Genomic DNA, 511 nt, shown 5'->3' on the forward strand with positions numbered 1-511 from the left:
CTGGGGCGTATGTACGTGACCAGATCTTCACATTGGGGGACACCGGTAGAGGACACCATAACGTAGCATCAGGACTAAAGTTTTGATATGGGACCACTGGGCAGAGATTCTGAATTTGCCGTTTCCCCTCACGGGGGCGAGGGGCCTCTGAAAGTTCGTCTGGTTGTTTGGCTGAAACATGGACCCCAAAGCCCCTTAGACCTTCAGAACGGCACTGTTACACTCCAGAGAAAAGGATTCAAGGAGCGGGAGCGATGAGGATGTGACTGTGCATTTATTTACCTTCTAAGATGAGCTCACCCCCACCGAGGAAGGCCCAGAAGCCACGCCCTTATCGGTGACTGTGAGACGTGACCTAGGGAGGGCCGCCCAGACATGCTGGCAGAACCCCGTGGTCCCTCTTCCCCGCGGGACACGGTTTACAGTGGGAAGGGCCGGCACCGAATTGGGAAACTGCGACGTGATGGGGTTCATCGGGTCCTGAGCGTCAGGGGACACGTGGCAGCGTTAG

Source organism: Pteropus vampyrus, unplaced genomic scaffold (assembly GCF_000151845.1).
Source record: "Pteropus vampyrus isolate Shadow unplaced genomic scaffold, Pvam_2.0 Scaffold701, whole genome shotgun sequence".
Taxonomy (NCBI): domain Eukaryota; kingdom Metazoa; phylum Chordata; class Mammalia; order Chiroptera; family Pteropodidae; genus Pteropus; species Pteropus vampyrus.